The sequence below is a fragment of the Scyliorhinus canicula genome, chromosome 15, assembly GCF_902713615.1.
Source record: "Scyliorhinus canicula chromosome 15, sScyCan1.1, whole genome shotgun sequence".
Lineage (NCBI taxonomy): Eukaryota > Metazoa > Chordata > Chondrichthyes > Carcharhiniformes > Scyliorhinidae > Scyliorhinus > Scyliorhinus canicula.
The window spans coordinates 33961436-33981941 of record NC_052160.1 but is presented as its reverse complement, the minus strand read 5'-3'; the positions used below and the strand labels follow the sequence as shown (position 1 = coordinate 33981941).

Genomic DNA, 20506 nt, shown 5'->3' with positions numbered 1-20506 from the left:
TTTTAATATGATATAACCCTACAACAGTAAACCGTTGAATGGCAAAGGGGGAATGGAAAAAAAAATAACTTATTTAATGCTAACATAAATTTTGGGGTAAAGCGGGGTGGGGGGGGGGAGTGTATTTGCGAACGGGAGATTGCATTATTATTTCATTGCTCTTTTTGGGAGCTTGTTGTGCCAAACTAGTTGCATCATTCTCCTTCATCGAAAGACTTCATTAATTCCTTGACTGGCTGTAAGCCAGTTTGCTTTGGAATATTGAGATAGTGAAGGGCGTGATAAAAAGTTCTCTGTTCTTGCAGTGAAACAGGAGATTCTGCCAATTCTCTTTGTGTGCAACTCTCCCACACTGCCTTCACTTTTTCCTATGTTCATGGAGACAATTGATCTCTCCCTTCCACCCTGACCACACCCTCCGTAGTATAGAAATACTCTTTTCCTAATCAGAAATGCACCCTCTTCCCTTATTTCAACAGTTCATCTCAAAATCACCCTTTCATCGATCTTCTTGGGACCTAACTTGACTACCTATAGAAATTGTGTGCCAAATATCAGCACTGATTTTAGAAAATACAGTAAGTACCATGTTGATTGGATAGAAAACAATTGTAAAATAAAAAAATTATTTTTATAAATGGCATATTTTTCTACAAATGGCATACAGCTCTTGTATGTTACATGCATGATCAATCTAAAGCATCTACCAATTTCAGTGGAAATTATAGTTAAGATATTCTAAAAAATGGGATATTCCAACACAAGCATGTAGGACAGATGAAACGTTGAGGTTATTAATTTCACACCGTCTGTTAACGAGAGAGAATTTCACCACTCGGATCTTTCTAGTTTTGCATGAAGTAATGGCAGAAATTCGATTGAGTTAAAGGTCAACAGAAGGGCACTGCCATCGACATCGAACTTCAAATCCTGCCTGCTGAATGCATGTGGATGATTGAATTTCGTGATGACATCTAATAGAGAGAATCAAAAATCAGAGTTATATTTCAATACGATTATTAGGTTCTGCCACTTGACATTTCCAGTTTATCAATTTGTATTCCCTTAATGCTATTGATATCATTCAGAATAGCGCAAAAGTCATAGCTGTAGTTTACTTCTTGTGAAACATTAGACTATGTTTAAGAAATTGAATTTACCAAGCTCTCTCTGTTGCGGACATCAAGTGGGACTTGAGAACTGACACTTTTGAGCTTTCAAGTGACATTTGAACAACTTTGCATTTCAGGATTAAACCATTTCTCACATCGACTCACTGATGAATTGGTTCAGTCATTTATTTCCGATTGCTACTCCTGGGTAAACCAACTCTAGTTTTATTCAGTGGTTTTTCCTAAAAGAAAAGATGTGAGGCTTCTTAAAAAATATAAATTTAAGATAAATAAAGGATGGATTTAGTAATTTAACAAACGTTGCTCAATAAATAGTATACCCAACCCACATTTGGTATTTTCCAGAATTATAGCCAGGAAGACCTGGAGACGAGCAAGGAAATTTATACAAGGCAATTGCATCACCCCGGCAATTTTCTGCAATTATTCTCTGCTCCTGTTGTGAATATCTGATTTCAAAAGTCAGGGTCAGGGTTCTATGATCCCGTGGCGGGTTGGAGAATCGGTAGGGGGGGGGCGTGCGAATCCCGCCACGACGACCGTAGAATCGTCGGCAATCGCGCCCGTGCGGCACCGGTTGGGGGCCGTTAAAAGCGCCCCTCCCCCACCAATTTTCAATGTAAGCCACTAAATAAGGTAAGATCCTCAGTTTTCTAACAGTGGTTCTTTTCCAATGGTGGAAAATTTGCATTTGCTCTCTGCCTACTCAATATTATGTTAACATCAGCATAGATTATTTTTTTCATAGATTTTTGCTTGACAACACTTTAAAAAGGTCAACAGCACCTTATTGACAAATTCATTCAGTGGATATGCTGAAGGCATTATAGGTTCTTTGGTGATCTGACCTGAGTATAAGTGGTATCTGGTTTAATTTTTTGACCAAGCAGGAATTAGAGCATTTATCAATCTTCCCAATGATCAGAAGAAAGAAAATGTCAGAAACGTACAAAATGCAAGCTCGAGCCTGAAAAGAGAGTTTGATAAGGATTCTGAGATATCCTTGGAGTTGGAGAGAGTGCGAGGGAAAGCAGTAGCGTGGTGAAAGTTAGTGAGGCCAAGGATCCAGAGGTCTCACGAAATTTAGCAGGAGGACCTCATTATAACTTTCTTCACTATTTCCCAGCCTGGAAGTCACAGATTTTGACAGGCTGGCATCTGCAAGGGAATGTTGGAGAATCAACAGGTGACAGCAGCCTTATGGAACTGCAATCTTCATATTTGCACAGATTCTGCATGCCACTGTTAATTTAGTCTGCACCGTACATTTAAAGTTTTACACTCAAGCATGTTCATATTGTCACATTGCCAGTACAGGCATGAAGATACTACACAGTTTAAAGGTATATTTTATGGATTGAACACAAAAGCTGTTACGACAGCGGAAGGATTCCATGCAACTTTTGCCATTTGAACTGTAGATAATGGAGTCTACAGGCAACACCTGATTAAAAATGGACCTAAATGAAGGAACCTCAAACCAATTCTATGATTCACACACCTCATTGTTTAAGGATGGAGCAAAACCAACAGACAATGGCATTTGCAGTCAATTTGTCTCCATGATTCACCAGAGATAAAAGAGACATCAAAATTCAATCAGTATCAGATACCTGAAAAATGGATCCCATTGACCTTTCTTGGCTGTTTCAAACTCTCAATGTGTGAAAAGCTATGACACAGGATGTTTACCAGCCTAATACACCATATTATTTGGAAGAGAACATTGGATTCGTAACAGGTTACATGGGTAAGACAGCCATGTTTGTTGCCCACTTTTAGAGACCAGCAGAAAGCCATCCAACCAACTGTAGTTCACTAAGAAGCCAAGATAATGAACAGTTATATTTGAATGTGGCAGAAGGACCCTACCCAATCTGTTCCAACATTAAGATCACCTAAGAACCAACCTCTTGGAAATTCAACTACGTAAAGCCTCACAACTTGTTAAAAATCCTATGCTTTTCAAGATATTGACTCCAGTCAAAGCATCAATTCATCACTAAACCACCAAACCTGCTATGAACGAGAATGAAACAAACCCAAGTTGTGTTTGTATTTTGTACTTCACCTGCACCTAATTTGTGTGCGAATCATTGAGTGGAACATAGCATTTAAAACTCTGAAGAAAGTCTGGAATAATAGATAACCTTCTTTATTTCAAAGCTCACAAAATAGCTTGAAGCTGGAATTATTGGGGCATTATTGTTCTGAGAGTGAAAATACACACATCACGCATACAAAAAGCTTTGATCACTGACTATATGAAACACACAAATTCTGTCTGTAACAGTATGAATCATTTAGAAATATCCTAACTAACGTTTGTTTAATGCATTTTACATATGAACATAGAAAGGGTTGCAAGCAGTGTCTTCTCACTGCAGGGAAAGGCTGCAAATTGTGGTTGATGGGCCAGGGAACTCATGCTCCTCCTGGGCCACGAGAGGTGTTATAAAAGGCACAGTAAGAAGTCTTACAACACCAGGTTAAAGTCCAACAGGTTTGTTTCAAGTCACTAGCTTTCGGAGCACTGCTCCTTCCTTAAGTGAATGAAGAGATGGGCTCCAGAAACATATATATAGACAAAGTCAAAGATGCAATGCGATACTTTGAATGCGAATCTTTGCAGGCGGCCTTCTGGGTGCGCGACAACAGAATCGCCGAGCAGAAACTTAGAGCCAAGTTCTGCACACATGAGTACGACCTCAACCGGGACCTTGGATTCATGTTGCATTAAATTCACCCCCCACCATCTGGCCTGGGCTTGCATAGTCCTACCAACTGTCCTGGCTTGAGACAATTCACACCTCTCGAACTTGTGTTTACTTGTGTTTATATCGGGACGGAGTTCTCTGAAATGGAGGCAAAATGTCCGCGCCATCGTGAATGCCGTCGCGTTTCATGACGTTGCGAATCGGGCGCAGACACGACCGATGGGGGCCAACACGGCACTGGGGCGGTTCACGCCGCTCGAGCCTCCCTTCCCAGTGCCAACTGAACGCCGCACCAACCCGCGCATGCGCATTGGCGCACGCCAACCCACGCATGCGCGGGGGTTTCCTCAACGCGCCGGCCCCGACGCAACATGGTGTTCAAGGGCCGGCCACGTAACAAAATAGGGCCGGGGATGGAGAGGCCGGCCCGCCAATCGGTGGGCCCCGATCGCGGGCCAGACCCCATCGGAGACCCTCCCCCGGCGAAGGAGTCCCCCCTCCCACAGGTCACCCCCCCGACCCTGCGCGCAGAGTTCCTGCCAGCTGAGAGCAGATGTGGACGGCACCCGCGGGACTCTGCTGTTTCCGCACGGCCGCTCGGCCCATCAAGGCCGGAGAATCGGCGGCCCAACCACGGACAGTGGCCCGCGACCTGTGCCGTTGCAAATGTGCCGGCGCAAATGACGCCAATTCTCCGCTCCTCGGAGAATTGCGTGCCGGCGTCGGGGCGGCGTGGCGCGGTTGCGGCGATTCTCTGGCGCGGGGCTCGGAGAATCCCGCCCATCTCTGCAAGATGGGTCACTCACACACGCTATCCACTGATTGAAAAACAGCAACGTATGCAGAAATTTGGAGACACATTCTCCAGTTCTTAGAGTTTAAAACACTAACCTCCTCCTGTCCATCTTGGGGTGAAGGTTAATATTGAGGTTGATATTGTAAATGGGCCTCTGTCAAACTGATGCTAAATAACCTACTTCATATATCCAGTATTCTCTGTTTATATTTCAATTTGGCAGCATTTGTTTTTTTTTTTGGTTTCATTTCTCGAAGGTCCAACCTGGATGGAAATTAATTTGTTTTGCTAATTAAGTGGATCCAATCGTAAATCTAAATTAATCCGGATGGTGAAATCCGACAGCCAGTCAGGCCTTGAAATTGGAAACCATTTTTTAGCTCAACATAACTTTTCTTCCATTTCCACAAGTGTAAGCGAATCCCGTCAGTAATCAAAAAAGGGAATTAAGGGCATGCAGAACAAAAGTTTAATTTCAGCAGTATTCGAGGTTTCACATTCCCAAACTCCTTTTGATGATTAGTATATCTGTGTTTCATATTCTTGATAACAGCTATCATGGCCTTCGGATTGTCAAAAATCAAAAAATGTATTGGCATCATGAATAATTGGGCTGAATCCTAATCCTAATAAATAAGTTGGGATCATGTCAGTGGTTAAAATAAAAAGAAAACACTACTTCTGGTTGTGAGAGGCAGAGGGGACTGACCAATCTGCCTTCAAGAGTTAGGTTAGTAATTGTGGTGGTATGATTTGCATAGCTGTCTGCCATTGGTGCAGAACACCGGCTTACCATTGGCCCTGGTCGGTCACGTGCCTCTCGACCGATTGGTTGAGACCAGTCATATGACAGCTCTCCGATTGGTCGAGAGGCTGAGTTAACCACGCCTCCATACCGAGGTATAAATAGTCGGAACGCCCGGCGGTCGTCCATTTTATTGTAGTCGACCGCAGGGCTAAGTTCTAGCTTATTAAAGCCTAACTTTTGTATAGCAACTCGTCTCTCGTGCAATTGATGGCTCATCAGTAATTTAAAAACTTTGATGAGGCTTAATGGATTTATTTTAACTGTGATTCTACTTTTATTCACAGGTAGCTGGGTTTCCCAGGCCTTCGAAAACCTGGCAGGTGAAAGGAGGTTCGAAAGATTGAATTAATGAGGTAAGATGCCTTTATAGCACTGTTTATGGCCAGGTGGAGTAGAACTGTTTCCTCCAGGGTCAACAAATGGGAGTAAAAGTGATGTCCACCATTTTGAGCCTAGGCTTGAGTGCTGGTCTTTGCAATACTATAGTATGCTATAATATGGAACAACACATGACAGTCCCTTTTTGTATACCATTGACATGTAATTGTTCTCAGCCTATGTACATGCAACTCCACTTTTAAATTAATCTATAGGTTATGAAGCTCTCTAGGATGTTCTGAAAGTCTACAAATTCAAGTTTTTGTCATCATAAATGGTTACACTTTGCAAATTAGACAATGCAGTGGGAATACTTAACACTTTTAGTGTATATTGCTAAAGTGCAACAGATATTTAAGAATCGTGAAGAGGTCAGGCCTGATTCCGAAACTAGAAAGGACTGGATGCTTAATATTCAAGAATGTAAAGTGTTCAGAAAAGAGAGGGAAGGAAAAAAGGAAGTCAAGTGGCAGTACGGATTAAGGAAGACACTGTAGTGTCAGAAAGAGAGTAAAGCTTGAAGGGGCAGGGAAAGAATACATTTAGTTAAATTTGAAAAGCAAAGATGATATGATTACGTTACTGAGGATACTCTATAGATCTCTAATTAGTAAGGCTTAGACAAGCAACGTAGCAAAGCAAGGAACAATCTAGAGTAAAAGGGCTAATTTCAATGAAATGGTAAGGGAACCAGCCAGGGTAAAATGGAACCAAAGACTGACAGGAAACACTATCAGAGAACAATGGGTGACTGTCAATGAGGAGGTCCTTTAGAAAGAGGTAAGAACATTCCAACATGGGCAAAAGTGAGAGGTGCCAAAGTCAGAGCTCCTTGGATGACGAGGGAGATAGAGATTATGATGAAGCAAATAAATAAAATATATGATGCATGCCAGGTGAATTCTTCAAGTTATAACCAGGTCAAATACAATACATTACATGGCGAAGTGAAAAGGAAACAATGACTGGCAAAGAAAGAACATGAGAATTGAATAGCAGTTAACATAAAAGGGAACCCAAAGATTTTTTGGCATCATATGAATAGTAAGAATACTTAGTGAATATCGATACATGGTAGTCATTAAGGAACGTGAAGCTGACAGAATATTGGTAGAAGCGGGCAGGGTAGAGGAAGTGGAAAGGGTGAAAATTGAGACACAGCGAGCAGGCTGAAAATTCTGGTTATGCCGAGAATGAATAAATGCCTGGTCCAACTGGTTTACATCCCAGGTTGCTAAAGGAAGTTGGAGCAAAGATAGCGCAAGGTTTGCCTTAATCTTCCAATATTCCCTAGATATGGGGGAGGTGCCAGAGGATTGGAATGTCAAATGTTATTCAAGCAGCAGTATAATGACAGTGCTGGCAACTACAGAGTACTGTAGTGAGTTTAACACCGGCGATGGGTAAGGTTTTGGAACTGATTAGGGGAAAAAAAACAGGCATTTCGAGATGTTCAATTAATTAAGGAGAGTGAGCATGGATGCATGGATGTTAAAAGATATATTGTGCTTGATTAATCTCTTTGAACCTTCTGATGAAGTAATAGAGAAGGTTGATGAAGGGAATGTAGTGGAAGTTGCCTGTATAAATGTTAAGGCAATTCTTGACAAAGTATAACATAAAAGGTTTGATACCAAAATTGTAGCTCATGGAAATGTGGCGCAGTGTCAGCTTGGGTAGAAAAAAATTCTGAATAACAGAAGCAGCAACCATGATAAAGACTTATTTTTGATACTGGAAGATGGTAAACAGTAACATTTCCCAAGGGGCAGCGGTCTTTACATATATAAATGATTTGGATATTGGAATACCAAACAAATTTTCAAAATTTGCCAATGGTACTAAGCTTGGAGGAGTGGCAAACTGTGAGGATGATACAAGTCAATTGCAATTGGACATAGTAGAATAGGCAGGCAAGTGAACAATGGAATCTAATACAGATAAGTGTTGAGGTGATGCACTTATGGCAGAGGCAACTTTATGGTAGAGTTCTAAAAAGTGAGTGGGGCAGTGTGATGTGAGTGTGCTTCTTTAGGTTAACCAAATAAATGAAATAAATCAAATAGAGGGATAAATTAAGATGCCCCTTAACCGGGATACTGCATAAAAGTAAACAAAAGGAAACTTAAAAGTTAAAACCAAAGGGCACAATTCAACCAATAAATTTCTAAATGTCATTTTGGACGTGTTTGGCGACGTGTTTCCAACCAGCATTTTGGATGAGATCCACATCGGTATTCGATCACACTTCGGGTCTACCGGCTGTTCACGCCGGCGGGATAAGTCCCACGCCGGCGCACAGGTTTCCCGGTGATGAGGAGTGCAGTCACCGGGAAATCCCATTGACAATGGCAGGGTTGGTAAATTCTTCTGGCCGCCCACCTCCACTGCCAAAAGCACATGGCGGGTTGGTGGGCAAATCTCACTCTTAGTCATTTTTTTGGGGCCTTGGGGAGTTTCGTCCCGGTCTAGCCCACAGTTAGAAATGTTTTCAACAGTGGGGAGCTGAACTCACCAGTGAGACCGGCTGCTCAGAGATCAGGCTGCCATTTTGAAAGGGTGCCCCGATCTATAAGTGAGCTTGAGGGTTCCCCCACCTACAGACAATGTCACCCCCTACACACATTAAGTGGGCATTAATTGCTCACTTAGGCACCAGGGCAGGTAGGCTGTATGTGGGCCTTCCTGTCACGGACTTAACTGGGGAAGAGGCAAGAAGGTGGCAGGTTACCCATCATCCTCCCACCCAATTAAGTACCACAACTTCCAAATTAGTCTCAGGGAGGGCATTAAATTTCGTCCTATGAATTTTTATCACAGATCAATTTCATTTTGGAGGCTTAACCAGCTCTTAGGCCTGTCATTGGCATATCAACACAAGACCATTTCTTCAAAAGCTGCCAGGGATACCCAATGAAGAACCAACTGTATTTTGTTGGGCTTGGGGTTGATTGCCAGCCCCAAAAGATTGGGGTTGAACTTGAGCCACGTGGGGAGAGCATGCAGGCTTGGCGACGATTACAGGCCTTGAAGAGGAGACTGGCCTTCAGGGATGATGAAACAAACATCTTCCTGTTTGTTATTATCCATACTTCGGAAAAATAGCAATTACACCAATAATTTTTGCCGGGGTTCTTCTGAACGTTGATGTTAACCTTAGCAGCAGATCCGGAGAAGTCCTGGAGAGAGTTGGGGATGGTGATTGGGAGAATTCCTGGAATCAGTTAGCTGTTCCATCCAAAGCCACTTCTCTCCGATCTGCTTAGATACAGGTGCTTAAACAAAGGCCGGGATTCTCCGTTGCGATTCTGCCCCGCTACTGCTGCTAGCAAGAGTGGAGAATTTTGTGCACTGTTCTGCGGGCGGCGGATGTCTGTACTCCTGCCACTTGTCAATGGGATTTCCCATTGAAGCCACCTGACGGCGCTGGGAAACTTGTGGGTGGGGATGCACTGCCGGCGGGATGAGAGAATCCCACCACCAGCGAATGGCCGGAGATATCCAGCCGACAATATGGAAGCTATATGAAGGATGCAAACTACATGACTGCTTGAACATGAATCTTTAAGAACAGATAAAGTAGAATGAGACCGTGAGAAAAATAACAGTGATAAAACTAGAAAGCGCGTTGTGGTCGAACATTAAGATTTTTTTAAAGAAAACCATTAATATAACATAGTTGCTTGGAACATAGAAAACTTGAGTGGGCTCAAACCCATTTTGCCATTCAGTTTGTTCCTGCCCAATCTGTATCTCAATTACATTTACTCACTCTGGTTTTATACCCCTTAATAGCCTTACCTAACACAAGCTCATTTGTAAATTTATATTTGATCTTGCCTCCACATCGTTTTGGCGGACAGCTCCAGACTTTCAACTACCCCTTAAGTAACTCTTGACGTCATCCTTGAACTGCCAAGATTTAATTTTAAAGTTATGCCCTATTGTTCTGGAGTCACCCACCAAAAAGGAAATAGTTTTACTCTATCGGCCCTGTTTTTAACCATCTGAAATGAGGAAATGATTACAACTAAACCTTCCATACTCTGTGCAGCCTGACCCAATAAGATAATCCTCGAAATCCTAGTATTATTTTGCCCCACCCTCGCGAAGGCCTATATCATTCCTGAAGTGAAAGCCAAGAAATAAAAGTACTCTAGCACTGCACTCTAGCATAACCTCAACCCTTCTGTGTTTCAGTCCCATTGTGTTAAAGGGTAAAATTCCATTAACCTTTAAAATAATTTTTCACCCCTGTCCATTAGCTTTCTGTACTCAGGTCCATAAATCTATCTGCACAGTTCTTAGCTTCTCACCAGAATCACAGAATAATACAGTGCAGACGAGGCCCTTCAGCCCATCGGGTCTGCACCCACACATGAACGACACCACTGTAATAAATAATCTGATCTACCTTTCTTAGATCCAAAGTGGTTGACCTCACACTGTCCTGATCCCACCTTCCACAATTGTGTTCTCATGAACTTTATCTTTCAATGCCCCTTTTCAACTTTCTGCTCCCCTCGACAATATTTACTCTGCCACCTAACTCAGGGTGGTCACAGGTTTTTGATATGTGGCTCTCTATTTGTTCCTTTAAGTCATTGAGAAGTATAATGAACAGCTGAGACCCTAATACAGGCCCCGGGAGGCACACCACAATACATACCCTGCTCAATTTGACTATACATTCATTGACTAATGTATGGGCCAGGGTTTAGAGAACCCCAAAGTGTATCATGGAGTTCACTTGATCCACAACTTTTAATAGATTGTGGTATGGGGAGTACACGGCCCACTCTACAGGTGTGGTGCAGCAGAAATTTAAAAGTAATTTTTAAAACAAAACAATGTTTATTCTATGAACTCAGTTAACCTTTTTAAAACATACAGGGAACATCTTAGCAACCATCAATTCAAATACACCCCCCAAAGAATACAACACTCTAAGTAATCCTTAAACTGTCCTTTTAAAGGGCAGCACAGTGGTTAGCATTGCTGCCTACGGCGCTGAGGATCTGGGTTTGAATCCCGGCCCTGGGTCACTGTCCGTGTGGAGTTTGCACATTCTCCCCGTGTCTGCGTGGGTTTCACCCCCACAACCCAAAAGATGTGCAGGATAGGCGGATTGGCCATGCTAAATTGGCCCTTAATTGTAAAAAATAATTGGGTACTCTAAATTTTAAAAACAAAACTGTCCTTTTAACATCCATAAGACAAAAATCATTTTTACAGAAGCACATCAGGTTTAAATACTCTGCTGAGAGCAGTTATCACTCTGAATTCACCAAATGATCGAGAGATAGTCTTTAGATGGCAGGAAGATCGAAATTACACCTTCTTTGGCTGGCTGCAGCTCCAACACTAAAACAAAACCAAAAAACACAGACACACCCAAGCTTTTCCTCAAAGCAAACTAAAAAGCAGAGCCAGAGCTCAGCTCCACCCACACTCTGACATCTGTGCAGCCACTTGAGCAGACAAAAATTTCTTAAAGTGACAATTCCTATACCGATATGGCAATGACTCCAGTTCCATGTGCTTTCATTTTCTTCCAATTCTTCAATCGAATATTATTAAATGCCTTTGAGAAGTACATACAAGCAAAAGTCATAGGTGAGGTGCCAGAATTAAGCACAGCACTCCAGACATAGAATCATAAAATTTAGAGTGCAGAATGAGGCCATTCGGTCCATCAGGTCTGCACCAGCCTTTGAGTCTGCCACCCTATCCGCGTAACCCAGTAACCCCCACCTACCTTTTTGGACATTAAGGGCAATTTAGCATTGCCAATCCACCTAACATGCACATCTTTGGACTGTGGGAGGAAACCGGAGCACCCAGAGGAAACCCAAGCAGACACGGGGAGAACGTGCAGACTCTGCACAGTGACCCAAGCCGGGAATTGAACCTGGGACTCTGGAGCTGTGAAGCAACTGTAATAACCACTGTGCTACAGTGCCACCCATAAACTAACCTTAACTGGAACTGGTTGAAGTGATCTTGCCCAGAACTAGTTGGAAGGTGGTCTCTGGTCTTCCCAATGTCCAGTTGACAACTGGTTCAACTGGACCAGCTGAACTCTTTTTTCCCCCACAGATCCAGAGCTTTATACAACTGTAACGTATCTTCTACTCTTTTGTATTCAAACCCCCTTGACATAAAAGGTACAATTCCTTTAGCCTTTTCAATGATCTTTCATACCAATCAAATAGCTTTTACTCATGGGCGGAATTCTCCGACCCCCGCAGGGTCGGGGAATTGCCCGGGGCCGGGGTAAATCCCATCCCCGCCGTGGCCGGAATTCCCCGCCACCCGGGAATCGGCGGGTGCGAGAATCACGCCTCGCCGATTGGCGTGTCCCCCGCAGCGATTCTCCGGCCAGCGATGGGCCGATGTCCCGCTGCTGTCAGGCCACTCCCGCCGGCGAGAATTGGAGCACCTCTGGTGCTGGCGGCATTGGCGGCGCAAGCGGGCCCCCGGGGTCCTGGGGGGGCACGGGGCGATCAGACACCGGGGGGTGCCCCCACGGTGGCCCGCGATCGAGGCCCACCGATCGGCGGGCAAGCCAGTGCCGTGGGGGCACTCTTTTTCTTCCACCGTCGCCACGGCCTCCATCCTACCGCGCATGCGCTGGTGGTGATGTCAGCGGCCGCTTGCGCACTGACGCATGCGCGGACCGGCGAAGGCCTTTCGGCCAGCCCCGACGCCGGGCGGCGGGCGGCAAAGGCCATTGGCGCCGGTTTTGTCGCCAGTCGGCGTGTCGGAAACCACTCTGGCGCGGGCCTAGCCCCTAAATTGCGGAGAATTCCACACCTTTGGGGAGGCCCGACTCCGGAGTGGTTGGCGCCACTCCGCTACACCGGGACCCCCCGCCCTGCCGGGTAGGGGAGAATCCCGGCCCATGTGTCTATTCAGATCGGAAATACTCTCTGAGGAGCTTTCCTCAGCTGCTACCTTCTCACCATTTTGAAATTACAATGTCTACAATATTTACATGTTACCTGACTTAATGTCATCAGAAAACTTGGATATATGGCTCTTCATTTAAGTAATTGATAATTATAGTGAAAAACTGAGGACATAGCTATGCTGCATTATCAGGTCCAAACTCTTTTTTAGTCCCTTTTGACAAAGGAAATAATTAATGAATCACCCAAATGCTCTGAAGTTAAATAAGATCGTTTCTGAAAGGAAAAGAAGAAGAAAGAAAAATAGAAAATGTACTGCCCATAAATTTAAATGGCAATGCCCAGCGAACTGGCAATACATGCCCTTCTTAATGTACTCTAAGCAATACAAATGCTCTGGCAACACAATATCCAAAATATTTGAAGTAAACGGTGATGTAATCACCCCGAAACGACAAGCTCCGGCAGACTGCAGCTCACCCCTTCCAACGATTGGTCACATTCTTTCCTTATTGACTCTAGCTCTCCTTATTCCGTCCCTTTGACTAAATTGTAGATGTTACCTCCTTGGCTTCTTTTATCTGTTCCCTTCAAATGGTGCATAAGATGCACTGGAATGTATGGCCCTCCACAGGCATATTTGAGCGCAGGTGGGGAGAGCACTCGTAAAAATAAGTGTGTTGCCTTTCCCACCACTTTTCAAACCCATCACCCAACTGTGATGTGCCTTCCATCTAACCCAGCACGGAAAGGCATCAGGCATCCAAGGCCTACTGAGGCCCTTAAGAATGGTCAATTAGCGGCCTCTTAAGGGCCTCTTTCCACCGCCGCTGCTGTTTTACATGTGTTTGGAGAAGGTGGCTTGCCCAGCAGCTTTCACCGTGTGGGTTGCTGTTGGGCAGGAAGAGTGGGTAGCTCCTTTGCGGAGGTCTCCTGTGTCCAAATTGGCGAACCCACATAACGGCCATATTTACCTTTGGCACTCCCCTATGGTCTCTCTAAACCACACCTGAAGCAACCTTCTCACTGGAATCTGGCAGCCAGGTCCATCCCTGCACTTGTCTTGAAGTCTGACCTCTGCCACTTCCTTTTCTTCAATGTTTGATTGTGATAATTCTGGGACTATGGAATGTCATAATATACACCAGTATATCATGGTGCAGACACACACACATACTGATGGACACACAGTAGGACCAATCAACATGCACAACACCGCAGCCAATCACCAGTTAGAGCACACTCACTATAAAGACAGAGGGCATCGGTTTTCCCGCTCATTTCGGGATGCAGCCTTTCAGAAGTACAGAGCTTGCAGCACAAATCCTCACCATGTGCTGAGTGATTAGACTGGTTAGGATAGGCACAGGTCTTTAGTTTAATCTAACATCGTGTTAACCCACAGTGAAAGTATGTTCAACAGTTTATAGCTTAATAAAATAGTGTTGTACTATTATAGGTGTTGGTAGCCTGTATGTGTTCCATGGATCCAGAGCACCCAACACATCATGGAATAGCTGGCCAATCCTCCTAGACTGCATCAGAAGTCCCACTTTGAAACAATTAAGAATACTCCCACTACAGATGGCCAGCTTTCGGATGGACAGGTTGACGACCAACTTTTCGGTCAAGAGAATACGCAGGGAATACAGTGTCCCATAAAATCCAATCTTGCCAATGCCTCATTGACCTATTGATTCTTGCCTTTGATCATGATAAATATAATATATTGTGCTTTAGTTTATGCCTGCATGACACTGTTGATCTTACTTAAGTTTCCTTTAATTATCCTGGCTCTGGGTCACTGTCCATGTGGAGTTTGCACATTCTCCCCGTGTCTGCGTGGGTTTTGCCCCCACAAGCAAAAAGATGTGCAGGATAGGTGGATTGGCCACGCTAAATTGACCCTTAATTGGCAAAAAATGAATTGGGTATTCTAAATTTATTTTTTAAAAGTTTCCTTTAATTAAATGTGCATCATGAAAAGACCATAGTAAGAGTTGATTGGCTGGATAGCTCCCAAAAATCTCAACCATTTAGCGGACAGACCTTCTGGTAAGGATTGCTCATTTGAAGAGGTCTATTGAGTTCTGTATAGCCACACCAAGGTCTAATTTCTCATCATATACACAAAAGTCGAATTTTATTATGAATGCAAAGTTTTCTAAGGTGATTCTGGGTTGGACTGTCTCTTTAATTCAAGGTAACATGAGTATGGAGAGTTTTGCATGTAAACAAGCCTGTCTGGCTTGGTTACCATGGAGACATGGGGCACAGGGTGAGCCATACTGAAAGCAAGGTGCAAAATGTTCACACCTGAAAACAAAGGAAGGAGCAGCTGACTGAGTGGCGTTATTGGTCACTATACACTATGTGAGACAGGAGACATAAACCATGTGGATTCTCGGATTGACAGTGGAGCATTTCGTAGAAAGATTGTAATTCTGTGGAAAGTGGAAATCATGGGTGGGATTCTCCGTTGGCCGACGTCGGAATCTGGAAACACGATTGGGTGGAGAATCGGTTTTGATGCCGTGATCGCAATTCTCCAGTTCCTCGACAGCGGCGTCAACGTGTTTCCCTCTGCATGTACAGTAAATGCTATCATTAGCAGGCCTAACCTGGTATTAGAATCATAGAATTTACATTACAGAAGGAGGTCATTCGGCCCATCGAGTCTGCACCTGCCCTTGGAAAGAGGACTCTACTTAAGCCCTCCCTTCCACCCTATCCCGTAACTCCTCCTAACCTTTTGGCCAGGGCTATGGACACCGCACCCCACCACCAGACCATCCCCCCCACTTCGGCCACCCTCCCGCCTGCAACCCCCCTTTGTGATACTTTCCGCAATACCGGGTGCGGGCCCTGAGCTGGCGGTAACAGCGGGTATGGTCCATGGGACGGGGGGGGGGGTGATGACAGCCCGCCCTGCGGTGAGCTGGTGCTCCGCATCGTTTGACAATCTCTGACTCCTGCCCACGGTAGCACTTTCCACCGTCCACCTGGGTGTGCTCTGCATGCGAGCTGGCCATTCAATCACACGGTGCCAGGGCCGGCTCAAGGCACCGGCAACTCAGGCCGTCGCCCGGGGCGCCATGTGCTCGGGGGCGCCAGAGACTCGGGACCCGCGCATGCGCAGTTGAGCCGGTGCCAACCAGCGCATGCGCGGTGGCCCCCAGGGCGGCCCCCCGGCTCGGTCCGCCCCCCCTCGGGTCCGCCCCCCCCGCCCCGCCCCGCCCTCGGGTCCGCCCCCCCTTCGGTTCCGCCCCCCCCTTCGGTTCCGCCCCCCGCGTCCGCCCCCCTCTCGGGTCCGCCCCCCCCGCCCCGCCCTCGGGTCCGCCCCCCGCGTCTGCCCCCCTCTCGGGTCCGCCCCCCCGCCCCACCCTCGGGTCCGCCCCCCGCGTCCGCCCCCCCGCCCTCGGGTCCGCCCCCCCGCCCTCGGGTCCGCCCCCATTTCGGGTCCGCCCCCATTTTGGGTCCGCCCCCCCGCGTCCGCCCCCCCCCGTGTCCGCCCCCCCCCCCCGGCCCCGCCCCCCCCCCTCCCCAAGGGCGCCGAATTTCAGCTTGCCCGGGGCGCCAGCAACCCTAGAGCCGGCGCTGCACGGTGCCATCGGATCCCTGGGATGACGGAGTTGGGGATGATGGGGTGGTGGGGGAGGGAAGGGGTGGGACACCAGAGCTGTTTGAACTGCAGTCCCTGAGCCAAACCCACCCCCAACATCCGACCATTTCCCCCCACCCCCCCCACCCACGCCTCTCTGTGTTCTGATAGAACACAGAGGCAGGTTGGGTAAACATTGTGCACAGATGTTTAATGTGAAAACATACATACTGATTCGTACCCTAGCCCCTATCACTAAACTGTGCCCTTGCACCTGTGCCAACATATCTGATGTCTACTTCTCTGGCCTTACAGGCCTTAATACAACATCTGGGTGGATCCCCAGATGGTATAACAGGAGTGGAGGAGGTCTGCTGTGACTCCCACCCTGTGACTTTGGTCCCCTTCAGCGGCCGTCTACTGGGGCGACTGGGCCTAGATAGGCCCTGCTGCTGCTCGGATGTCCCAGGTGGCGTGGTGCTACCCTGTTCTTCCCCTGCCCACGAGATGCACCAGGGACGGGAGGGTGTGTCCCCGAGATGGTGCAGTGCTCCGGCATCTCCCCTGCAGGAGTCACCAGCACGAGCTCCATCACCTCCTCCTCCTTCGTGGTGTCCAATGGCTCCTGGTCTACTCTAAGGGATTGAAGTGCGAGCGGAGATAACCCTGAAGCTCCTCCGCCACCTGGCTCAGCCAGTCCTTGAGGCCCATTGCCAGCTTGACCAGGGTCTGCATGCTCACGGCCATGGAGCACAGGGAGTGGACCACCTCCATCTGGGACTGCGACACATGCCCCATTGACTGTGCCACCACCTTCTGGGTCTGTGCCACATCAGCCAGTGACTGTGCCACTTCCCTCTGGGTCTGGGCCACCTCCCTCTATGTCTGTGCCACGTCGTCCTGCACCTGGACAATGCCGCCCACTCTCTCAGCCATGGCCCACTGTAACTGGGTCATGCTCAGGAGCACCGCTGTAATGTCCAGGTGGCTCTGGCACATGACCGCCTGCAGATATTGCCCCAGCCTTTGGACATGCTAATCCGTGGCTGAAAGCCTCCTCCCCAAGGCCCCTACCGCGGACGCCACCCATGCATTGTTAGTTAGGGTGGCACGCATGGCCGTCACCACCACCTGCTGCTGCATGTGGTTGGACACTTCCATCTGCATCTGTAGGTGCTGGATGCTCGCTGACAAGCCCTCATGTAGTCCCTGGCTCTCTGACTTCATCTCCACAATTATTGGGACTGTCCATTCCAGAAGCCCTAGGGTTGGCCCGCCCTCCGACCGTCCGCCCCCCCGGGAGGTTCGTACCTCCACCTACTATACCGGAGCACGTGTGTGGTGCACACCAGAATGGGTCCCAGGAGCCTCGTCACGAAAATGCCCAGCGAAGGTGAGTGTCTTTGGGACGGTGGAGGGTGTAAGGGACAGCTGTGAAGGGAAATCTGTGTCATCCTTGGACTCGAACTCTGGGGTGTCCAGGGTCTCGTGTTGATGACACGCATCCGTATCGCTGTCATTGTCGCTAGTCGGCACCTGGGATTCTGGCTGTGGCTGTGGATGGGGTCAGGGGTGGGGGACATCAGAAGGGTCTGCCCCATCACCAGCAGCTTCTGCAATACACATGATAAGCTGCATGATTAAGCTGCGGAGTGTGGGGGTGGTGGAGGGGTGTTGTGGAGGGGGGAATGTTTGGGAGGGGGGTGGTGGGGCTGGTGTGAGGGTAGTGTTGTGGGAGGGGTGACACACATGTCGCGGGGAACCGCAACTCAGCAGGGTCTCACTTCCTCACCCAATGCCGACCTCCACCCCGGTGAATGCCCTGTCTCGGGCCCGCTCTGCCGTGGTGAGGGGCCGCGGGTCCAGCGGTCCCCTTCTCCCACTCTTGGTGCATATGGGTGGCCTTCTCCGTGGGGTTGGGGCAGAGGGCATGTATCGAAGGGGTGGGTAGCTGGTGGCATCCGCGGCTAGGCCACCCAGCTATGGTGGCTGGTATAGATGGGATTTCGGCCACCCTCCCGGGGTGGGGGGGTAGTAATGGGTGTGCGGGACGGGGGTTAATGCCAGGGGCACAGTGTTGCCTACTCACCTTGCCTGCCCTGCGAAGGTCATGCAGTTTCTTCCAGCGCTTCTGCCCGGTGTGATAGTGTTGTTGAAGGCGCTGACGGCTCTGCCACCTGCGCCCAGGCACAGCAAACGGTGGTAGCCGGCAGCCTCCATCCCGGGCTTGCCTCTCCTTCATGGCATCTAGCAGGGTCTCAAGCTCGGCATCCATAAAATGGGGTGCCACTCCCTCGCTGCCATCTTGTTGGCTGGGATGGTGTGTGTGGGGAGTGAAGTGTGTATTTGCGGCTGCAGCTTGTTAGTCTCCTGAGTCTCAATCACAAACCCGGCGAATCCTCCACGGTTTCTTATTGGAATCAATTATGTACCAAGTAGCGTCAGTGCTAGCTACTCAACGGTCGTTGAATTGGTCCAGGTGCGGTGCCAGGTTTGCTGTCGGCATCAACACGTCTCAGGATCAGAGGATCCCGCTGCATGTATTTTTATGTGACATGCTTGTGTTCAGACTTTAATAGCATTACAGACAGGAGGAGGATTAATTTATACAGCCCTGATTTATCCTCTCCATACCTGTCTGTAAACATAAAGGGGTTTTTGATTTATCACTTCCCCCTTTATAAGTGCTGGCATATTCTCCCCAAACCTTCAGTTTGGAGTGAGCCAAATCTCTAATAATATTCCCACAGCAAGTTCAAGATGAGGTAAAGTACGATTTATTTTGCCCCCACAAAATGCAGAAAGGAATATTTTGCAGCGTCTCCCCCCTTTTTTTTTGCACTCATACAATAAAAGAGGGATAATGGAAAGAAAGGATACAGGGCAGGAATACAATAAAAATGTATTAGGGATGAATATGTCATGAAGGCACGAACGCAGAAGTTCCAATGTTCCAATAATTCACAGTGCAGATGAGGGTCAAGTAATTTTAAATCTGGACATGAGCTCTTTCAGCTGCTGCCTGTGAGATAGTAAATGGTAGACTCCAAAAGGCCTTTGACAAGGTACCGCACAAGAGGCTGCTGCATAAGATAAGGATGCATGGTGTTAAGGTAGAGTACTAGCATGGATAGAGGATTGGTTGTCTAACAGGAAACAAAGAGTGGGAATAAATGAGTGCTATTCTGGCTGGCAATCAGTGACGAGTGGTGTGCCTCAGGGATCGGTGTTGGGACCACAATTATTTACAATTTATATAGACGATTTGGAGCTGGGAACTACGTGTAAGGTATCCAAGTTTGCAGATGACACGAAGGTGTGTGGCAGAGCAAAATGTACTGAGGACTCTAAAACCTTACAGAGGAACATTGACGCATTGAGTGAGTGGGCAAAGGTCTAGCAGATGGAGTATAATGTCAATAAGTGTGAAGTCATGCATTTTGGTAGGAGTAACAATAGAACGGATTATTACTTAAATGGTAAAAAGCTGCAGCATGCTGCTATGCAGAGGGACCTGGGTGTACTTGTGCATGAGTCACAGAAGGTTGGTCTGCAGGTGCAACAAGTAATTAGGAAGGCAAATGGAATTTTGTCCTTCATTGCGAAGGGGATTAAGTTTAAAAGTAGCTAGGTAATGTTGCAGTTGTACAAGGTGTTGGTGAGGCCACACCTAGAGTACTGTGTGCAGTTTTGGTCTCCACATTTGAGAAAGGATGTGCTAGCACTAGAGGGGGTGCAGAGGAGGTTCACTAGGCTGATTCCGGAGTTGAGGGGGTTATCGTATGAGGAGAGGCTGAGTAGATTGGGATTATATTCACTGGAATTCAGAAGGTTGAGGGGGGATCTAATAGAAACATATAACATTTTGAAGGGAATGGATAAGTTAGAAGTAAAAAAGAAGTAGAAAGCTGGTAGGTGAAAGTAGGACAAGAGGGCATAGCCTCAAGATTAGGGGGAGCAGATTTAGGACTGAATCAAGGAGGAACTTCTTCACTCAGAGGGTGGTTAAAGTATGGAATTCCCTACCGAAAGGAGTAGTAGACGCTACTTCATTGAATATATTTAAAGATAGGGTAGATGTTTTGTTTTGAAAAATAAAGGAATTACGGGATATGGCGAGAATGCGTGTAAGTGGTTCTGAGACCACGAAAAGATCAGCCAT

General features: G+C 47.0%; 1 long non-coding RNA gene across 1 annotated transcript in view; it reads right to left on the bottom strand.

Moving 5' to 3' along the window:
- Positions 1-670: 670 nt before the first annotated feature.
- Positions 671-20506, bottom strand: part of LOC119979075 — a 29393-nt gene continuing 9557 nt past the window's right edge. Inside the window, exon 3 of the long non-coding RNA XR_005463635.1 lies at positions 671-974. This is a non-coding gene — a long non-coding RNA (uncharacterized LOC119979075). The remainder of the gene's footprint in view (positions 975-20506) is intronic.